At 44.5% G+C, this 22,622-nt stretch overlaps 1 long non-coding RNA gene across 1 annotated transcript in view; it reads right to left on the bottom strand.

Moving 5' to 3' along the window:
• The window catches only part of LOC149873629 (uncharacterized), a 36,838-nt gene extending 15,062 nt beyond the window's left edge, over positions 1–21,776 (bottom strand). Inside the window, exons 1-2 of the long non-coding RNA XR_016439868.1 lie at positions 21,639–21,776; positions 16,487–16,631 (exon numbers count right to left, since the gene is read on the bottom strand). This is a non-coding gene — a long non-coding RNA (uncharacterized LOC149873629). The remainder of the gene's footprint in view (positions 1–16,486; positions 16,632–21,638) is intronic.
• Positions 21,777–22,622: the final 846 nt, after the last annotated feature.

Below are 22,622 nucleotides of genomic sequence, written 5' to 3'. Positions count from 1 at the left end.
GATGGAAAAAAGGGTTGGGGCAATGACACAGCCCTGCCTGACACCAGTACAGATGGAAAACGGGTCTGTCTCTGATTCATTGCAAAGGACTGTGGTGGTCATTCCATCATGGAGTAGCTTGAGGACACCGATGAACTTCAGTAGACAGCTAAACTTAGTCAGCACCTTCTACAAGGCTTCACGTTTGATGAAGTCAAAGGCCTTGGGTAGGTCAATGAATGCCATAAACATCTCCTGGTGCTGCTCTCTACACTTCTCCTGGATCTGTAATGCAACAAAAATCACATCAATGGTACACCAAGACGGTCTAAAACCACAATGGAATTCTGGAAAGACATATTTGGCAAGGCAGATGAGGCGATTCAGAAGGATGTGAGTGAGAATCTTCCCAGCAACAGAGAGGAGGGCGATGCCTCGGCAGTTCCCACACATGGAGTTGTCCCCTTTCTTGAAGATAGTCACAATGTTGGCATTCTTTAAGTTAGATGGAAATTCCTCATTAACCCATATTGTGATGAGAAGTTGGTGAAATTTTTGCATTAGTGCTGTTCCACTAGCTTTAAAGACCTCTGCGGGGATGCCATCTGAGCCTGGCACCTTATTGTTTTGGTCTGATTGATAGCATGCCAGGCTTTCTTGAAGGATGGGGGATCAACAAGAGGTTCTATTACTGGGTGTTGAAGGACAGACTCAATGGTGGCAACAGAGGCCTCAGCTGAGGTTAAGTAGAGTCTTGAAGTGCTCTTTCCAGCGTTGTTTGTTGGGTACATTGTCCGTGAGAAGGGTAGAGCCATCCTGAGATTGCAAGGAGGCTGGGCAATTGGAATGTGGCCTGTGGATGCCTTTTATAGCTTGAAAGAAGCTTCTTATGTCATGTTTTTCAACAAAACTTTTGCACTGTATGTGGGGGCCCCCTAGCCTCACCCTCAGCTCCCCCATTGCACTGCATCACGTGGGTGTCACAGGCCACAGGCTGCTGCAACCATGGGCTGCACTGTGCTGCCATGCCCCGTTCTGTCCACCCCCAGAAGTGGGTGCTGGAGGAGAGAGGGGGAGCCCAGGGCCCCCAGCTCACATTGCAACTGGAGCAATGGGGGGAGTAGCAGCTGGGTGGGAGCCTGGGGGCCACAAATTAATTCCTCACAGTGCATGCAACCCCCAGGCCACCAACCGGTAATCCTGGCCTATAACATACAAAGTTGCTCTCCAAAACATCAAGCATACCATGCTAAAAAACAAAACAAAGCCACTCAAGTGCCAAGTGCTCATTAATCTTTGTGCCAGGATGTGTTGAATCAATACAAAAAAATAAAAGGCTTATCCAATAAATGTTTTGCTAGGAGCTGCATTGATTACACAGAGCTGGGTTTTCAAAGTGACCTCAAACCATGTTTGAAAGACATCTTTAGCTTTGCTTGCATATGCAAATCCCAGCGTTTGTGTATGAATATATTTGCATACAAAGAAAGGGTACCAGATATATTTAAGCAAACTGCCTATGTTGTGGAAAGGAATTTGTCCAAATAAATTGTAAATCCCAACATTTCCTGACTGCATGATGGAATGTGCTGAAGTTTTAAGGTAAGCCATGAACTACTGAATCGTTGTGCTCTGGGATATTAATAACTAAACAAATGTTTAGCTCATCAGCTCCTTGAGTCAATAGACCTGATTCTGCTATCACTTCTGTAGATGTTACATGAGAGTAACGGCACAGGTTTAAGTGGAATTATTCCTGACTTGCACCAATGAGATGAGATTCCAGTCTTACATCACATTATGACCATCATGCCTTACTATGTTAGACGTGCCTTTGTTGTGCATCTGCAGAACTTCACTCATGCCATCTTCTTTTCTTTCTCTACATATATGACCCATAAATAGGCCAGTGATTTCTATGTGCAGTTCCTCAGCAGAGAGTAATATATACAAGTCCTTTCAATGGCCACTTAGGTTAGTCTTGGACTTAAGGATGCTTGAGGCTGGATTCTAATTTCAGTTACACTGATGTCAATGAGGACTAATTCCTCTGGAGATAATGGAGTTAGCAGTGTCTAACTTCAGTGACAATTAGAACTGAATCCAGCCCCTCTTACAGTGGCACTGGGAAGCTCAGACATTATTTAGTCAGCATGGGGGACAGAGAAAACCACAGGGTCAGCCCATGGCCAGCAGTCTCCATAACATGTTTTCCTTTCATTGCAGCTGATCCCTACAGCACAGGTTATGCATGAGAGCCTTTATTAAACTTGATTTTTATGATGCATCGCAAAATTACTGGGCTTTACAAACATGGCATCCACTTAGCCCTCTGAGCCACGATACATATAGGGAATCCTGGAAGGGCTGCTGCCCACAGCCCAAGAAAATAGTAGAATATTTTATAGTGGAAAATTCTGAGTAATAACAAGTGGGAAGGGTAACTATTAGGGATACCTGAGCTCCTAATCCCTCAGACACCTTTGGAAATCTCTCTGAATTTAGTTAATTTGACAGAACTAACAGTGCGATCAGTAATCAATAACAGCACAATGGTGACATCTAGGAGTTCCAGTTACTAGTCAGGACCTGGTTGTGGTAGGTACTGTGCAGTGGAACAAAAAGCATCTCCTCCAGAAAAGTGTTACAGTCTAACTACTAAAAATAGCAATGGGGTTTTGGCTCACACACCCCTGGGAAAATAATAATTGTCTGTGGTCCAACTATGTGAATGAAGAACATGATGGGTCATTCTCTTGCTTTTGGGACTTGATATCCTGCCAGTGTAGATTAGGAAACTCAGCAGGTAATTCCGGGATGGGTCTCCTGGCACAGCTCCTTCCCTGATTGAGAATGTTTTGCTTTTATTGTTGTGCCAACAGAGGCCCAATTCTTTGAGATGATATTCCTCATGGGTTGATGCAGTCATAAACACTGAATCGGGGCTAGATAGTTCAAATACTGAAGCAAACTGCAGGGCAGTTTTAAAATGACATCACACACTAAGCAGCTGCCAAGCTAGGAAGTTAGTCTTTGTTTTTGGCAGGCAAACAGAGTAAGGAGACAAAGTGCAGAAATGAGCTTTTAAAGAATTTTCTAACCAGGAATGGATAGGCAGCCAGTTTTACAGGGAGAGTTAGGTACAGAGTTTCAATATGCTCATTCAAGCCTTGGAGGAGCTTTCCAAAATTCAAACAAGAACCTGTCCATGCATCTACACTGCAGCTAAAAGTAAACTAGCATCTCAGGGGTGTGTGCTTGTAGAGTCATAGATAGCAGTGGCACAAATTTGTGCAGCTGCTTTGAGCCCTATCACATGCCCCCATATGTGCACTTCTGTGTGCAGCAAGTTGTCCCAAGTAGGTGTAGAGGAGGCTGGGGCCAGCAACTATGGCGGCCCCAGCAGTATTACCTGGTATAGTTCTGGTGTAGCGGGGGTACATATCCTGTAGCATGGAGCACAGCCAGCAACCAGAGCATTGCTGGCCAAATTTTGCAATGTGGCGCATGTTTTCACATTCTCCACATGCAGTTTGTGGCACCACAAACCACACACCCCTGCACATGGGGACCCGCTCCAAGAGTCAAACACTACTCAACCCTAGCGCTGCAGAATACTTCATCCTGAGTTTCCCTCTTAGCTTACATCTCATATAACAGCTGTATGATGCCATCTTTTGTAGACAGGCATGGAAGGTGTGCTATTACACTCCATGACTTACTTCACTGTGCTGGTGGAGTACAAACTGATACAAATTACAGCAACCATTGTGCCACTGTAAATTTTGTCAGTGAGGCCTGCAGCCAAAGCCAGAATTAGGCAAGTGTGTGGGTGGTTTATAATCCCCTTTAGTTTTCCCTTCCCTACTGTGTACTCAGGATAGAACCAGATGCACACTGTGTGTGTGTCTCTATCTCTTTCAGGAGAAAGGGAGTTTTCTATTATTCATGCTGCATTTTTCATGCTTTGTTTGTCATGGAGAAGTCGCTTAGAAAGAAAGCTTTTAAGAAAGTATGCACCAGTGAACACTGAAGAAGAGGTGCTAAAGGAAGAAAGGCAGGGGAGCCAGGTCTAGTGGACAGCACACATGACAATATCACATGGGCCTAGATTCTAACCTGACATAGGTTCCTTCTGTAGCCTTGGGCAAGTCTCTCCATCTCTCATTCCACGTTTCCCTAGTTCTGAAATAATGATACCTTGCAGAACTACTGTGAAGAATCCTATACAGCATGAAGCACACCACTGGCAATCAATAAAAAATAGTAAGTACTTAATACCAGTGAAGACTGGATAGGCATCTGTCAGGGTTGACTTAGACACAGGAGTTTAGAGTGGTTACTTCCAGCCCTCTGTCTCTTTTTAGGGCATGATATCCCCCTTTGGTGCTAACACCTGGTTCTACTGACTGGCATGGATGTGGAGCAAGCATATAATCCAGCTCAAGAATCCCCCAGCAGCTGGATCTAAGATCCAGGTAGCCACAGTATGGTTGTATAAAGATGTAAGAGAGAGAGAGAATGCACGTGCGCACATGCTCCCCTCATGAAAATCTGCTGCCAAGTTAGCTGGTAAAACAACAACCCCATGATTCTCCTAGTATTTTGCACAAGGGGGAACAAGAGGGAAAAGATGAATTTTTAAACATCCCAACTATTGTGTGGTCTGGAGATCAGTTCTTAGGAGCTGAATTGTTCAGCACATAGTTAGCCTTTTCAAAACAATGTCATTTTGCAGACGTGTAACAAGCTGAGTTTGTGCCCTGGGCAAGCCCTGTGGGAAAGCAGGATGAGACATGGTTCCAAGAGCCTGTGGGGGTTCACACGTTACCAAGAAATGGCAGGGGGAACAGTTCAGAGGAGGAGGGAACACATGGGTTGCAAGCATGAAGGGGTACAGTTTGAAGAGCTCGGAGGGCATGTCATTTTGAGTGCAGGGGAACTTGTGGTTCTGAGAGTGGGGGAGAGGGCAAGAGTTTTACCCATACCAGGATCTGCTGCTGATCCCACTGCCATATGCTCTGCCCCACCTGGCTCTTATTCTTAAAGCAGCTCTTTCTGAATCACCATAGGTGCGTCCCCATGAACAGGAACATGCCCTTCCCTGGCGAAAAAACAGCAGTGGCATAATATGTGCTACTACTTCTTGTCCCCAGGAAATGCCCAGACACATGTGCTCCGGCACGTGGCATGTTGCCCCAGGTGAGGTAAGGTAAGCTGGGGCCAGGCTGGCTTCAGCAGCCTTATCTGAGGTCCTGGGGGCCTCCAGGGACTGCAGCCATGGCAAACCGGCAGCACAGAACTTGGCTGGCAGCTGGCTCTTGCCAGCCAGGCTCTGGTTTCTGGCGGCACATGCTGCCACCACATGTGCCACCCCACTTTTTTAAGACACGGGGAGTTTTTGACACCAGGATCTTCCAGTGTCAAAAAACCCACCCATGTTACAAATTATCAGCACAGGGAGCACCTGCATACGCAGTGTGCAGTGCTGCAGGCCGTATGTTTGTGCTTGTCTGGATGTGCCCCATGGGGCTGCTCTTGCCACCAGGGCACAGACTCTGCACAGTGGAAGATGATTCTAACACCTTCCTAAGTTGACACCCAGAGCTAGTGCCCCTCTATTGTTTATTTGGTTGAGTTTTTGCTAAAGCAATGCAGGCAACAGGCCATGAGATTCTGAAAGACATTATGGATCGACTCAAAATTTCCTCCCTGGCTGAGGCCAAGCAGAAACATGTCCTAAAACCAGTAATCCCCAAAAGAGGCCTTCTAAGGCTCCTGAAACTTGTATGACAGTTATGATTTCTAAGTTGAGGGTTGAAATCCTTGAGCTGTGGCCCAATGTGTTGCTTCTTAATGAATTTTTCACTAGTCCCAAAGGCAGTATTACAAGTTCATTTTTGATAGGAGCTGCAAATACAAAACTGCACCTTCCAGAAATACAAAGCTGACTGGATCAATGCAAAAGTAGAAAGATTGGAGGAAGCAGGACAGCTGAATGGAAGGGGAATGAGAAGGTGAAAAAACGTTTCTAATTAAAACTTAAAATCTGAATATGTTCCACAGAATAGGAAATTATTAGCTGCTTGAAGAGCCATCTGGGAGCTGGGGCAGTAAGAAAATCAGCATAAGGCATTACGAACCTATAATAATACTGGTGTTTTACCTCCCCAGATCACTGGGGCTGAGACCACTAAGTGGGTGGGTACAGCACAAAAATGGAGTGCCTTGAATGTTCAGCTCATCCAGCTTTTGGCTGATTAAACTCATAGGTGCTTTATAACACAAGAAAATCTATCCTGAATTATGTGGCACTAGTCTGTTTCACAGCTGCTGTATACAAATGCTATTAGCCACGGAGCAATATTGCCATGTTTCCGGAGACTCTGAGCCATTCTGAATATGCTAACAGAGCAGAAGGGTGGCTAAGCCAACCCCCCATGAACTGTGGTCCCAAAAAATGTGTGCTAGATCCTCACCTGCTGCAGACTGACGTAGCTTCATTGACTACAGCACAGGTAAACCAATAAACACTAATGAATGATTTGTCCCAAGACAATTAACCATTATAGCACAGGCTACACAAAGAAGTTAAAGGGTTCCAAGGACGGGCTCTATGGGACTTCAATTCGCCTTACACAGGTCATTCATTCATTGAGGTTTGAGCTGACCTTGATACCTATCTGAAACTGTAATTAGCATCTGTTTGTAGAAAGAAAATCTTCTTTATCCTTTTTGTGATGCTCCATCAAAGCCTTTGCATGACTCATTACACATCCTGTCAGGAAAGGCATAACTGAACGTACCTGTGGTCATCTGACAGTCATCATGACAGGCCAAGTAATGGCCTCTCTGAGATAAGAAAGTTGTCATTCAACCTTCAACCAGTCCAAGGTTGTCATTCAACTTTACAGGCCAGATTCTTACTTCAGCTGAAATATTCTGGAACTGTGTTGTTGTAACAGATCAGAATTTACCAAGTCTAGCCTCCCAAAACAGTTTCAAAATGAAAGTGACTGGATTCCTCTCTTAGGTATTTTTAGCTTACAAGCACAGACATAGCATGCACAGACTATTCTGGAATAGACTCCCAGCGGGGGTGGTGCAAGCACCTACCCTGGAGATCTTCAAAAGGAGACTGGACACACACTGGACTGGGGTTATTTGACCCCAGCTGTCTTTCCTGCCCAGAGCAGGGGAACTGGACCTGATGATCTCACGAGGTCCCTTCCAGCCCTAAACTTCTGTGACTCTGTGAGGAGGGTATGGTAGTCTTCATAGCTGCTATGGCCATTCTACAGTCTCTAATGCCATAGTTCAGGGTTGGAAGGCACATGATTAGTGGACATCTCACTAGCTGCACCTCTGTTTATAGACTCTTGTTTTACACTGAAGAGGCAAATGCAGTAGAGAGAACATAAATATTAGCACAAAGAAAGGTACTTCATTTAGTTAACGAAGCTAGGACAAACAGCTTTTGGATAACACATGCTTGCACCTTTACTCTGCTGGGAAACAACAGCATATCCTGACTCACAGCAGATCCTTTTGCTTTGTCAGTTTCATCAACAAGTGAAACTGAGTGAAAGGCAAAACATAAGAATTGGAAAAGCCCTGTTAGGTCATCATGTCTATTTCCCCTAATGTTGTTTGCTATTATTAATAATGAAAGTAGGTAGTTTCTAGTTTATAGGGACTGGGAATGAGTTTTGTGGCTCTGCTGCTATATCACTGTATGACAATGCATAAATAGTTTAGGAGCAGATCCTCTCCTGGTTTAAGTTTGTGCAGCTCCATAGACTTCACTTGCACTATGCTAATTAAACCAATTGAAGATTTGGTTTGCAACCTCTTTGGAAATCAATGCATGCATCTGTGAAAAGGATCCTACACTGCTCAGCTGCCTCACAGAGAATTGGGCGAGATGTAATATTTACAGATTTATTGGAGATCACTACAGGAAATAGGCTATACATGGCAGGGGCAAAGTATTTTTCACCTGCCACTGTTTTTCATTGACTCTACAGCTCATTAGCACTTTGTACTGACAGAAAAGGCCCTTTTTATCCAGGTGGGTAGAAAAATCCTCTTTTTGCAGTGTCTTTCCTGACCCCCTTTCCTTCCTTATGTTTTACTGCACTCCTTACTCTTTACCACACAGACACCACATAATATCATAGTGAAACTGTGGAAAAAATGTTATTGCTGTCAAAACCAGCAACTATAAATCACATTGTCACATGTGGGAAAACTGTTATTTAGCTGCAAACTGTTGTTTTCAAAGCAAAAACACTAAAACTGATTTTGAGGGGAGCAAATCCACAACAATTAATGATCACCAGGATCCAAAACCATGATTATTGGCCACCAGGTACTCAGAGATAAATAATGCCATTTAAAGTGTGAACTTCACCCCATGCTACCATTTGAGTGACCTCCCAGCATTTGTACCTTTTTTCCAAAGGAGATAGCCCAGACTCAAAAATAAGCCAACATTTTTCTAATTAAACATATATATCTTACCACTCTCTTGGTGCTGAACCCCCTGAATGATCAGTTTTTCAGCTTTACAAATCTCCACAAGATCTCATCTCTGTCCCTCTCTGTCTCATTTGTTTAACATTTTGAATGAACAGCCCTGAAGAGTGAAGTCCTTCCTATCAAGCTTCCATACGCTGGCTCAGGAACATGCCTCAGTCTTGACTTGGGACGACCAGCTTAGGGTGAGATGGTTAATGAGTTTCTATTCAAATTGCCTCCACAAGTGTCAAGTAGTGCCAACTGTGATGTGAAGGAAGACCACTTGCTTATTGCCTTTTTAGGCTACCAGCCATCTAAATAATTGTGGCATAATTTCAAGTAAGCAGTCATGATCTGGAAGGCTCCTACCCAGAACCTCCAATCCTTTCCCTTAATCTTTTCCTTTCAGGACCTAACTCTCTAAGCCAGATAGAAAGTCACCTGTTACTGTGTCAAGCATATAGAGGGTGATACAGAATGCACATTAGTTTCCAATCCTTCCAGAAGCAAGACAGCAATGTGTTTAGCATTGGTTGCCAGTACAGTGCGGTCCAAACCATCTAACTTTCAGATCTATTCCAAATTAGGACCTAAAAGGAAGAAAAGAATGAAGTTCCACCCTGATTTACAACCTGCACAACCTTGATAGGGCTGGTCCTAATTATTCCAGAAACTTCAAAACTCCCCCTAACTCATCTAGGGGTGCAAAATGTACTGGCTGCTTAGTGAGGGAGGGAGTAGGAAAGAGAGCTGACAAGCCTGTTGGCGGCACAGCAAAATGATCTTGTTAGGAGTGTGGATGGAATTATTGTGAACTGTTTGAGACTGCCGGAGGGAAGGTAGTGTCAGGATCAGTGTAAGTTCACCTAGGAAGGTAAAGAGACTGCTTTCTGACATGGTATTTCTCATGCCCTGTATTTGCTGACAGGCTGTCAAATAACAAGATCGTCAGTCACATCACATTATTAACCTGTAGTACTGTTACAAGCTCGCGCTGACACACTGCATGCGTAGGAACATGGTCTTCCTCATGCAGGCTAAGAACAGGCGCTGTGAACCTGCAGGAGGAAGAGGGAAGAAACACAGTACAGGAACAGGGCCCTGGTTAGACATGTAAATAAGAGCTACTGTTTATTTCAATTTCCTTCTTTATTAGTAACAATACCACCAGGCACTTCTGCTTCCAGGGGGGACAGTGCTTTTTAAAGTAGATTATTAGTCTATGCAGAAAATTAACTGAGGAAATACTGAAAGCCTACATCCTATAAACATTGGAGTGGGTGTGGGAAGGTGGGGAGATGCAGGGAGGTCAATCTAAGATAACATCCCTTTCTGGATTTTTCTTTATACCATCAACAATAACCTAGCATATAGTTCCTCTAATTATTTCTACCCAGCTGTGGATACTCCTCAGTTCCCCACTCTAAATCTTCTCAGTCTGAAAAGCCCCTCTATCTTCCCTCCACAATGTGGCACAGTAAAGATAATCCCACTGAAGTCAGAAGTGTAGTAGACATATAGTAAACAGTTGTTCTCGTATTAAAGGATTATTCTCAAATTTTCCTAAAAGAGGTCCTAATGCTATCCACATTATTTGGAAATAACAGTACAAAACCATGTTTTAGACTTAGAGGCTTGGATTTATTTATTTTACCATTTGTTCTTGGCATTACTGTGGAGAGTTGTATGGCATACCAACACAGGTCTGTATTTACCATATCATTTGACCATATGTTACATGTATTTTAGGGAAGGTCTTTCTAAATGCACTCAGCTTTGGGTTAAATTTGTTCCTGTTGAAGTCAGCGGTGAAAACCCCCATGTGGGAGAAGATGACAACCACTTCAGTGCTTTTGAAACTCCTATCTTTAAAATACATCAACAACAAATAGGAAAAAGAAAGAGTCTGCTACTTCTAATTAATATTTTCTAAAGGTTTACCATGACTAAAACAGCATAGCATGCATGCCCTGCCCTCCCCAGAATTGCCCTCCTTAAGCTTAAAAAGAGTTTCACTCCATGCCTTGTTATGTCAATGATGTTATGCCTATAAGAGCCCATCTCAAGCCATACTGTTGTCATACTAGTCTAAGGACTTCCATGTCTGTTTTTCATATACTGTCAAGATTTCAGCCGAAGCAAAGGGTGGGGGGAAGAGGGAGAGAGCAGGGGAGTTGGAACAGATGCCATCTAATACATGAAACTATATGGTCAGTTATTGCACAGGCAATACAAATAACATTCAGCAGTTCAGAGCCAGGGGTAAATGCTAAATCCATAGTGTAACTAGGGGGTCGGCAAGGCACCAATTTAGAAAGGGTGTCAGAATGTTCCCCTCATCCCTGTAGAGCCCTCACTCTGGCACCAAGAACAGCCTCACAGCATCACTCTTGTAGCAGAAGCCCTTAAAGAGCAATAGCTAGGGTAGATAAACTATGCTACAGCAGTGGCAGCAACAACTGGGGAGCATTTTTGAGTTCCCAACATAGGCAAGACTCCTGCCCACCTTCCAGTCCTGGAACCCCCTGGCGCTCTCCCCACCTGCACCCCCTTTCCCCCCACATTCCCATGTGGCTTGCACAGGGACAAACTCTCCTGGTTATGCCTCTGGTTCTAAAGACATTCATTGATTGATAAGATGGTTAGGAAAGATTTGGGATATATTATGATGGCTTCCAAAAGTCCCACAAAGTGATGTTAAAAATTGCCTCCTCCCAACCCCAAATCACTATAATACCGTTTCAACTGAAATGTGGCACAAAGCTAGGTCAAAGTGGGTTTGGATAAGGAGGTGATTTTTGAGGTGATTTCTATTACTACATGGAAAGAATTTTACCAGCCCTTAAAGAGCTACTGTCCTTTTCTATTCTCAGTTTGCGAACAGAATCAAGGATCTAAACACTGTCAAATAAACTGTTCGCAACAAATATTTTGAGCAGCTCTAACTTTCTGTAAGTGTGTATCAAATTGCTCAGGAGCTCAAGGTGTTCACTAACCACCAACACTTTTTATGGCATAGTAGAGAGCTATGTTTTGTGCTACAAGAAGGCTCAGTCATAGAATCTGGATTAAATGAGTTTTGTTTGGCTTTTTAACAAAGACAAAGCCTGTCTTTCTGGTGATATAATTGAGGTAAGATTACCTGCATCATCAGACTCCCCTAATGGGATAAAATTCATCCCTGGTTAATCCATGGGTAAGCATCATTTAGAACTCACCTAAAGAGATCCTACTAAACTCAAGTCCCTGAAAAAAACATTAATCCACCTATTTTTGTAACATACCATCATATAAGCCTCGAGACTAAGTCATAAAAAGGAACAAGCAGGAGGGCCCGCCCAATTTTTGCATTAACTGCTTTTCAGGACTTGAATAGGGTATAATTGTAATTGGATCACACACAGATATTTGTGTTTGGAGGGGGAGGAGGCACAAACCTGGCGTGGTAGATGTTAGAAGGCTGCCACTTTGATACACCAAGGGAAATACAATTCGACTGTACGTGCAAGATAGTAATGTGCAGAAGCTGCAGCTGACATCTAGGCCCTACGCACATACACATGAACACAGAGCAGGAGACAGTCCACTTCAGAAAGCTTACGTCTAAATAAACAAGACAGAGGAACATTATTAGCACTATTGGAGAGAGATTAGGTGAATTGCTTGATGTGACGTGGAGCTATGAAGGAATTAGGACTCTCAGATCTGCTGAGTCCCATTTTAGTTGTCTAATTATAAGACCATCTTTCCTCTCGTGATAGTTATCCTGAGTGGGTAACTGCACCCTGAACTTCCATCATCTATGCTGCAGACTAGCTTCTGGCCTATGCCTTCCCATAGTATTTGAGTAGGATGAGCCCAAAGCTCCCCCACTTTCTGGAGGAAGAAAAACCCCGTGGGAATCAGTCTTTTTTCCTAGATCAGTGCATTAAGGGAACAAGCAGGAGAGTTTGCTGTAAAAATGCATATTTATAAGAATACCTTATATGGACTCAGGCTATTCACAGAGAAACCTCTGAATGCTTGTACCAGCTCTGGCACTCCCTTTTGCCCACTCCATTGGAGTTTCCTCACCCACTGCTGCCCTCCAGAACCTGAATCTGCCCTTTGAAGAGGAGTTCTTTGACCTGAGAGCCCTCCACAGGTTGGGGACCAGTGCCCACAGGCACAGCTGACTCCAGGAGAGAAGGGGGAAAATTCCACTTGCAGAGTCACGTGGCTATACAGTATGGAACTGAGACTAAAAGGCACTTGGATCCAATCTAGTCTATAGGAACCTCACTGCACCAGAGGCCCTCCCCCAACAAGTCAGGGCCCACACTGATGAAGTGTTTGTAATCCTCCTGGCTCTCCATCCTGTCCATGGTCCCTTCTGTTTTTCCTGCACACTCTTCATCTATCTTCTTATCTATCTTTGTGAGATCCCCACCCCCCCCATCTCCACCCCCAGCTCAGGGTCCAGATCTGCGATTACTGGATCCCAACCTAAACTATCATATAGCTGATCCTTCCTATATGTTTTTAGTGCAGTGGACGGCTGGTCTTGTGTTTAAGGTACAGGACTGGAACTGAAGAGATGTCATTTCTATTTCTGTCTCTGCCCTCGATTTCCTGTGTGACAAATCAATTAATTGCTGTGTGCTTCCACTCCACATCTCTGATATGGGCTGTAGAGAAGGGCAGGTAAAAACTTGCTTTGTCATTCTTTGAGATGGGCCCCATTTCATATTTGGCATACATACAAAACCTAGTACAGTGTAGGCACAAACATATCGAGAAACAGTATACAGGAATGGTGATGTCCATATTAGCAAAATATAGGTGATGTTAAATATAGCATTCATTTACGGAAGCCACATGGTAAATAAATTAAACAAGTAGATCCAGCTGGGCTCAAATACTGCCAACTCCAGTCCTTTATAATCATGGGAACCTTTGTTCTTGATTTGGCTAGGGCAAGACAGGTGATGTGCTCTTTATTTGCTCTTTTTTGATAGCAAATAAAGGTATCATCACCCAGGTGGGTATCAAATCAGGAGAAAGAGAAACATCACTCCACGGTCAGACTAATATTTCATTCTTCATGCCTGCAGGGAAATGTCAGCTTTAATGCTGCCTCCCTCCCCCTGAACTTATACAGCCATACATTATATTAATAGGGACCTTAGTATTGTAAGGCTAATACATGGAGGCATTTTATGCTCACAGCAGTGCTATTGATATATCAACTGCATTTACCTCAGTTTCGTCCCTTTTTTCAGTATTGTGATTCACGCTGTATACTAATTAAGCAGCACATGACAAATATGTAGTTATTAACAGCTGCCACAGAGCTAGTAAACCTTGCAGTGGCCCAAGTGAGAGGATTTTAAGAGAAAGCTATTGCACCTTAGGTACGATTGTGCTAATGAAGTATGGATTCAAGATGCTGAAGCAAGGCACTAACACCTCTCACCAAGCGGCAAAAAAATTTTAAAAAAAAATCTCAGACACACAGAGGTGAAAAAGAGCAGTGTTTTATGCACAGCTGGGGTGTCAGGTAACTTCAAATCATTACCTTCCTGCCTGCTGTTTTTGACCTTTAACAGAGTGATACTTGTTATTTCGCCTTAGATAGCAATAAAGCAGCCTTCCATATCAGGCCCAGCCCAATCAAATGACTTGGAAAACTGTGTAATTGTTCTGTCAAAAAATCAACCACAATATTGACAGCTGGAGACTGCAGGAAGCTAAGGAATGGAATAGGGAGGCTTTCACTTCTAGACTACTGGCTTAGGCTCTTTAGGGCTAGGGACAAACATTCAAAAAGCCTGAGTCTGAATCGATTCAATCTTTGCAGGTTAGTCTAACCTGGCTAGGCTGAACCAGTTCGTAACCAGACAGGCATTTTCTGAACTGAGAAAATTCAGGCACATGCCTGTAGTGGCTCAGGCTAGAAGCCAGGGGACACTACAGCAGCCCTCCATTCCTTTGCATAGTGCTGAGCTGAGGGAGGGCATGGCCAGGCCCCAGAAGGATGATTTGATTAGGGAAGTCTACCTGAACCATCCCAGGCTTTTCCCTGCTGGCCGCTCAAGGAGCAGGAGTCTTGCCCATTTCTTTGTCTGTCTTTTGGATGTGGGCAAAGGAGTGAGCTGCAGCGGGTTCTCTAGTCCATCCCATGAATGGCTGGCCTCAGCAGGCCCTCAATTACCTTGGTCCACTGCTGTGTCTGCCTCCTCACTCAGAGAACGTAGACTCGGCTCCTGGCTCCTGCTTCCTCATGAATGTCCATAGGCAACAGGTCTCCTGGGTTATCCCCCTTTTATCCTGGCATGATTGCCAAAATGGATCCCAGGTGTGATCCTCTCTTCTCCGCCTGCTAAGTCTTCCACTCAGGAGTAACAGGACTCGTCCTCGAGTCCCTGTTACACATTGCATAAACTGGTTTGAGCCAAGTCAGTTAAGTCTGATACTACATTCAGCCATATTTATCTCAAACCAGTTTCAGCCATTTTCAAACTGGTTTATGTGCACTAAACACCTGTTCTGTTACAGGTTTAAACCAGAGTCTCATCACCTAGAATGGTTTGTGTGTAATGTCTGTCCCTAGCCTAGAGGACAAGGACTGTCTTTTCATTCTGTGTTTAGCGCAGCATAAAGGGGTCTCAGTCCACAATCAGGCTGCCTAGCCACTACCATAATACACATCACAAAACACAACAACTGTGGTCACTGATTGACTGAAAGCCCAAGTGAACCTTGAGATACAAGTGGGACCTCACTAAAAATGGTTACTTGTATACCACAGAAGTTACCACCACAAATTGATTCCTAGCTTACAGTTGACAGGGCAAGCCTGGATAGACTATAGACAAAGATGGATCCCGGGGGGGGGGGGGGGGGAGGGAGCAGTAGTGGGGTTACACCTTTGCCTTGTGTACTACAGGTGCAGTGAGTTCTCAGAGCTTTCTGGCATGTCAGCAGAGCTCCTACTGGGAGGTCTGCATGTGCTAGGAGCAATATGAGCTCACCAGCTTGCTGGTACAGGGTCTGCCTTCAGTCCCTGCTTTCATATAACTTCAGAGCCCAGCAGGTGAGTACTGCTGCCATTTGCTCTTCCTTTCCCATCACCCATTCTTGAATTGAGCAGCAGGGAAAAGAAGGGGACGAGTGGTCAGCTGCAACACTCAGCCTGTGTTTTTACTGCAGCTCCGCAGCCCGGGAGGAGCTGTGTGCACTGTTGCTTTTTCCCCCTCTTCATGTCCCTTGCTGCTGAATTCAGGGTGGGGAGGGGAAAAAAAAAAATTGCAGCCACATTTAACCCCTGGGCTCTGGAGCTGCTTGAAAGCAGGGACCCTGCACAGACTATGGCACATGTGGAGCTCCCAGCAGGAGCAGCCCTGACATGCCAATGAGCTACGAGAGCTCAGGGGCATCCAGGATCACAGGGAGGAGTTGCAGTCACACCCCTTCAGCTATGTGGCACATGTGCAATGAGCTCTTTTCTCTGGACATGTGCCACACAGCCAAAGGGAGTGTGGCCGCACATCCATCACCATGATCCTGAATACACCCATGCATATGGAGACCTTATCCCATCACCCCCCCAAAAAAGGTGCTTCTGACTCAGGGTCAAATAGTGCTGATGGAGCCCTCAGAGGATGCTTACCATGCTGTATTTGTTCCAGAGATAAATTAAGATCTCTGTTCCCCTGGGATTGTTCAAATAGGTCGTCACTAACCCAGCTAAAATTCACTTCATTTATAAAACGAAGGAAAACAAAACATAACCACCAAGAATTAAAACAGATGTGCATATACCATAAATTGAAGGGCTCTTCAATGGGCAATTGTTTAAAAGACATTTGATGGGTATACCATGTAACATTTTTATAATCATCTTATTCCTATAGAAAAAGCTATTGCTGATGTCAGCCCATGTGGCCAAATTATTTTTTACAATTATGCTTAAAGAAACCTTCTACTTAAGAACTGGGTAATGCACCTTTGCTGTAAATGTCTTCATTTTTCATCATTGTCATCATCAGTTTATTTATACAGCGCAATTCATGTAGAAAACATCCCTCAGCTCTGCACAAATCCAGGACACAGCCAAGCTGAAAGTCACAGCAGATAACTGCAGAGTAAGCCTATGAAAAGAAAAAAAGAAGCTTTGACCTAAAGATCTTCAGGGATTTCACATACTTAAAAGCTTTTGTGAACACATGATGTTCCCAAAGTCCAGGTGCTTGCATAGCACATTAAGGTAATGTCTCTGCCAAGAAGAGTTAGCCTAAAAGAACAAATATGGCTTGCCTCTCATTTTAATCTGGGAGGGACTCAGGATTATTGTACTCCTGCCAATGACAAAGCAAAGATAAAATCTGTCTCCTCAGAATATCAAAGCTGCTGCAGGGATTAGACCGGTAAGGAGAAATGGAGTCCCTGTGACTCACTGATGTGGGAAAACAAACATATAATCCTAATTGTACAGTACCACTCATTCCTATAGTGCTCTCAAACCGAAGGTGAAACAGAAACTATGTAGAAATTGTTTCATCTATCATTGAAAAGCAGGCAACTGGGCTGAAACACAGTAACATCTGTGACGCACAATAATACCCACTGGATTTGAACAGGAAATGAGGAATCCAGTAGACTGCAAGGGGTATATCATCCTGACAGAATTGGATTTGGTATTTATCCAGGTCATCTGAGTTAATATGCTCACTCTGGGATTTTTATTTAGCACAATTCATTAAAGATTACTATTGTGCTAACTGTTCTACCCACTGCAAACATACTGAAATATAGCTATAGTCCCAATTCAAACTGTGTATACAGGGGTGCTCAGTCCTCTGGCCCACAGAGCTGTTCAGTCTGGCCCACAAAGGTCTGGAAAATTGGTGGGGTAGGATTAGTGGGAGGAGCGGGGGAAGGGGAGGACAAGAAGGTGACAATTAAACTGAGGGATTGGGCCCAATATGGAATGAAGCTGGGGCTCAAGTGATGATCTGGTGTGTGGGCCCAGGCCCCAATCTGGTGCATGCCAGATGAGGCCCACAGACTGGATCCAATCCACAGGGCCAAAAGGTTGAGCACCACCATTGTACAAGAATGGTTTCATTGAGAAAGCATTAATGCAGTCAGACCTTGACTAGTGACTAGCTTGATTAGTGACCCAGTCAAATGGGTCACCAACTGGCTGGAGGGCCACACCCAGAGAGTGGTAGTGGACAGTCATTTTCAACCTGGAGGGATGTGGGCAGTGGGGTCCCCCAGGGCTCAGTCCTCAGACCCGCACTGTTCCACATCTTCACCAGCAACTTGGATGAGGGGGGTAAGAAGCACCCTGTTCAAATTCGCAGATGACACTAAGATGTGGGGGGATGTGGGCACGCTAGAAGGGAGGAATAGGCTACAATTAGACCTAGACAGGTTACAGGGGTGGGCGGATGAGAATAGGATGGGATTCAACACTGACAAGTGCAAGATGATGCACGTGGGGAGGAATAACCAGCACCACACCTACAGGCTGGGGAACTACTTTCTCGTCACTGCAGAGGCAGAAAAGGATCCTGGAGTCAACACTGATGCCAAGATGAACATGGGCCGCCAATGTGGGGATGCAGTCAGGAAGGCCAATTGTACCTTGTCATGCATCCACAGATGCATCTCAAGCAGGTCCAAGGAGGTGATCCTCCCCCTCTATGTGGCACTGGTCAGGCTGCAGCTGGAGTACTGTGTCCAGTTCTGGGTGCCGCACTCCGGGAGGGATGTGGACAGCATGGAGAGGGTCCAGAGGAGGGCCACTCGTATGATCAGGGGGTAGCAGGGAAGGCCCTACGAGGGGAGGCTATGAGACCTGAACCTGTTCAGCCTCCACAAGAGAAGGCTGGGGAGGGGATCTAGTGGCCTGTTACAAACTAGTCAGAGGGGACCAGCAGGCACTGGGGGAATCCCTGCTCCCCCGAGTACTGCCAGGAGTGACCAGGAATAAATGTCACAAGCTGGCAGAGGGTAGATTCAGACTAGACATCAGGAGGTGCTACTTCACGGTCAGTGCGGCTAGGATCTGAAACCAACTTCCAAGCAAAGTGGTGCAGGCTCCTACCCTGGAGGTCTTTAAGAAAAGGCTGGATGAACACCTTGCTGGGGTCGTTTGACCCCAGTACTCTTTCCTGCCAAGGCTGGGGGTCGGACTTGATGATCTGCTCAGGTCCCTTCCAACCCTAGCAACTATGAAACCTTTTGTAGCAACATATGGCTAATTTTTCTCCTTCCTCTTATCTCAGCAAAATTTTTGCCTGCTGTTTATTGAGCACTTCAGAACACAAGCCTAGTATATATTGGGGACTGGATGTAAGAACAAAAACCCTTCCCATATCTCTTGGGTTGGAGTCTGTTAGAACCAAGTACAGCCTTGTTCAACATTAGTAATTTCCTACAAGCTTTAAGTAAGCTCTGTGAATAGTTTTAAACACAGGGGCAGGATGGGCAAGAGATTCTTTCCACTCCCTAAAACTAACATGACTTGCAAAAGTAACAAAGGACCCCAGTTGCTTCTTTTCAAATTAGGTGAAAAAATAGTATTTGAAAATTAGAATTAAGAAACATTTTACCCCAAAGAATTCTCTATCCGATTCATTCCAACCACAGTCCCTACTCCCATCTATCTCAGCTTCCTGCTACAGAAATAAAGATGCCATGCACATTCCTTCACACCATCTACCTAGCACCAGGCTAGCTTTTCCAATCAAGGCCTATATTCAAATTTTTCCCATCAGTGATAAAGACAGAGAGGAGAAAAGGTAAGCCAAAGAATCTCTTCATTACTGTGATAACCAGGGATCCTGGTTTCCTCTGATAAGAGCAAAATTTTCTGTTTAGCCCCCCACCCCTCCAATCCACACTTTTCTGTGATGAAATGCTACTAATATATTAGTAGTTATTGTCTCATGGGGGAGGGGGAGAGAGTGTTAGCACATTATCTCATAGGTACTTAAAGTGGGACAATAGACTGATCCTGTCTGTCATATTATATTACTATATATATAGTATTCAAAAATTTTTGGTTTAAAAAAGAGAGAGAAAACCAGGATCCCGGGAGATAACTTAGACTCTTACTCAGGTACTGCCTATAACCCTGTTCCTCTAGGCTAGCTAGTTTGGCTGCCTCTCGTACCTCATGCCTCCCATTAGAGCTCAGATGCCTCTCACACCTGAGCTGGTAACATAGTGATCTGAAGCGACAAACAGAAGAGGAGCCACATAGCCCTTTATACACATTGCCCTTCCAAACTGCACTGTCCCTCCTCTGCCAGTAGGCAGCCAGCAAAAGCAGACAGATGACAGGTTTGCCCCCAAGTGATTAACTTACAGATCTACATAGTTATTGTTCCAGGGGAGTGATAGCACATTTTATCTCACATATTTCACGGGTACTTAAAGTGAGACAATGGACCCATCCTGTCTGTATCAGGGGTGTCCACAAAGCCGAGCAATAGATTGGGCAGGGGAAAGGGATTGCACTGGAACCTAGGGAGAGTACAGGACTAATTTGTGGCATGCCTGCCTGCTTGGTCCACAGTATCCCAGGATAAAAGACTTTCTTCAAGGAGAAAGTCCTTAGTGTATACCAGCCAGAAATTTCTACTGGACACCTCATGCATTTTTGTGAACCTTGTTATCAAGCCATAAATAGATGCAGAGAGAGAGAGAGAAGGAGATATCAAAAACTCTGCAAAAAACACCTGGTAAGATGCGTAAATACTCAGGCAAATAGCTCTTGCTGAAGTCCATGTTACTTCTGGTATAATGCTAGCAGGATTTGAGCTAGCTTGATTAAACTTTGACCAATGCCTGCAGCATACCTATTTATACCCACAGAGGAGATGACAACACATTTACCCTGTGTAACAGGCATGTGAAAATGAATAGTTACTGGAAGCTTAGTTGACCTGAAAGTTACTTTATTGAGTAAAGTTACTTTATTTATTCAACTTTATTGAGCACAATTGATGGTTTTATTACCATTGCTACATGATTCAGTATTTGCTCATATCAGTAGTTTACAAAGCAAATAGTGAAACCAAATGCATATGGGAGAGAGGAAGATCTCTGTGGGAAAATGGAGAAGTCCACTGAATAGTCAAAGCATTCAACACAGCACAAGAGAATTGAGACCACTGGAATGAGAATGAGCATAGATTATGTCCAGCCAAGCAGTAGAAATTAATCACATGCTTTAGGAAAATTTCTCTCTCAGTCTGCCAGCAGAGGGGAGTCAGATGAGTTTTTAATTCTTGCACTGAGCTAAATCCTAAACTCACTGAAGTCTCTGGCAAACCTCCCATGCACTATTATGGGATCAGGATTTCTTAAACTTTGGTATGCAAGATACAAAGAACACTGTTCAATCTGTGCTGTCCTGTAATGTGAGTAAGTCACTTGCTGAAAATAAGTACAGTATATGCCTTCTTCCAAATAAGATGTTGAGGCATTTTACAAACAATGACACACCCTTTAAGGATGAACATGCTCAGAAGTGACAAGCCCAGGGTCACATAGGAAGTCTATATTAGGAATCAGAGTACAAACTACACTCTGAAGCTGATGCCTTCACCACAAGGCCATCTTTTTCTTCCAGTTAATAGCATTTAGTCTTAAATTGCTGGCATGTGGAATTCACTGCTGAAAGAAGTGGGATTGCCCAATTCAATGGCTGAATTTTAATATAAATATAAATGAGATAACTAATAATTCAAAATAAGAAAAACGTAATCAGATCTTATGCTTTAGGCCACATGCTGTCCTCCTGGGGGCTCAGCATAGTCTTGTCCCCATCTTCTATGAAATGTCAGGAATTTGAAGTTGCAGAAAGATAGATTCCCTTTTCACCTTCCCCTTAAGTATCAGCAGCTAGGCACTGCCTAAGGCAGAACATCATCACCGATAGTGTGCAGAATGAGTATGATAAAATCAGTCTTCCAAAGCAGCAGAGGGTAAGATGGCTGTATCTCGCACTGGACAACGTGTCTGTGCATCCCTCAATCCAATATTAAAAAATGATAAGTAGTTTGGTTTTTTTGTTTTTTAAGTATAAGCACACACACCATATTTTCTTGCATACCATACGTCCCTATATAACACTATACCTTGTTTTGGGAGGACAGAATGATGAAAAAAAGATTTTCCAGAGTCATGGCTGAATGAAGGCCACATACAGCAGAGACAAAGTCAACTCATCACCTCTATTCACTCTCTCCTTGCCAGCTTCACAGCTCAGGCTTCAATCTTGATATTGCTGCTGCCAAATGGGCTACCTGAATGAAATATATGAAACAATGGGTTTCCACAGTATTGGCAAATCTTTGTACACTTAGAGAATTTGTAGTGGAGTGTGTAAAGTTTGGAAGCTAGTAACAAAAATCCTGAGCAGAAAAATTATGTGTGTTCCAGTCCTTATGGTTACCACACTTTTTTGCTACTTGACCAAAAGCTGTTGATAATTCAGCAGCACCTGTGATGGAGATAAAGCTTTAGCTGTGGAGTTTGCCCGGAGGGCGAGTGCTGCTGAGAAGGGCCGTGTGAAGTGGTTATTTGCTTTGGATTTGGCCGATTCGGGGGACAGCGATTCAAATCACTGTCCCAAATCGATTCAGCCAAATCCGATTCAGAGATTCGGCTGCTGTTGAATCTCTGAATCACACAGGCCCATCCCCCGGCCACTCTCCCAGCCCCAGCAATGGCTGCCCCGCCCATCCCAGCTCCCCGGCACTTCAAAAAAAGCCCCAACTCATGGGGCTGCCAGGCAGGGTGGCAATCCCTGCTGTCCCACACTGCATGGGGGGCTCTGCACAAGCCCCTGCCCGCTCTCTCAGCCCTCCATGGCTGCCCCACCCACCCCAGCTCTGGCCCTTTAAGAAAGAAAAACAAACCCTCCCCACCCTAAACTCAGCAGTTCCTGCCCAGCAGGAGGCAATCCCTACTTAAAGGGCCAGAGCTGGGGCGGGCAGGGGATGAGGCCTGGCGGGGGTCCCCCCCCCATGTTTCTCCTCCCCCCTTCTCCAGTCCCCACTCTTTCGCCCCCTACTTACCAGCTCCGAGTCTGGCTCCAGCTCCCTGCTGCAGCCAGTAGG

Source organism: Crocodylus siamensis, chromosome 1, assembly GCF_052110815.1.
Source record: "Crocodylus siamensis isolate JL-2025a chromosome 1, ASM5211081v1, whole genome shotgun sequence".
Taxonomy (NCBI): Eukaryota; Metazoa; Chordata; order Crocodylia; family Crocodylidae; genus Crocodylus; species Crocodylus siamensis.
This window is presented reverse-complemented; position numbering and strand designations above follow the sequence as displayed.